The sequence below is a fragment of the Penaeus monodon genome, chromosome 20, assembly GCF_015228065.2.
Source record: "Penaeus monodon isolate SGIC_2016 chromosome 20, NSTDA_Pmon_1, whole genome shotgun sequence".
Lineage (NCBI taxonomy): Eukaryota > Metazoa > Arthropoda > Malacostraca > Decapoda > Penaeidae > Penaeus > Penaeus monodon.
Window position 1 is genome coordinate 21,222,060 of NC_051405.1, and position 550 is coordinate 21,222,609.

The following is a 550-nucleotide window of genomic DNA, read 5'->3' on the forward strand; positions in this document are numbered from 1 at the left end:
TTTGTCCCAGAACTGCTTATCTTGCCAATTGGGTCTATCTGAATTCTATCTGCAAGACTATCTAACTTTTTCCACTTGTGATCTTATTTAGAATTATTATCATTACTGCCTTCATTTCGTCATAACAGACACCGTTAAAGATCTATTGTCTGTTATCTGTTATCAAAGAAAACTAGTGAACAAGAGTGACAAGAACGCAATGAGAACAACAACGGGTTAAAATTGCAAGACTGACATCAGTATTAATTATAGTAATTGCGAGTGACACGGAGATAAAATAAAATTGATTACTGAATTGTGAACAAAATCAAGACCGCAGTAGTGACTGCATGAGTAATAATGATTAAAAAAACACTTTTACATAATTAATTGATGAAAATATCAGTGGATGATAATTGTTTATTTATCTGGTACCGTTGTTAGAACAGGATATTGTGAAAACCGTTTATATGTCTGTTCTCCAGGTGTAGCGAGAAGTCAGTAACTCAGAAAGGTGCATTTACAAGGACGCCTATGTCAGCCATATCCTAATATGCAAGAAGTCGTGCCA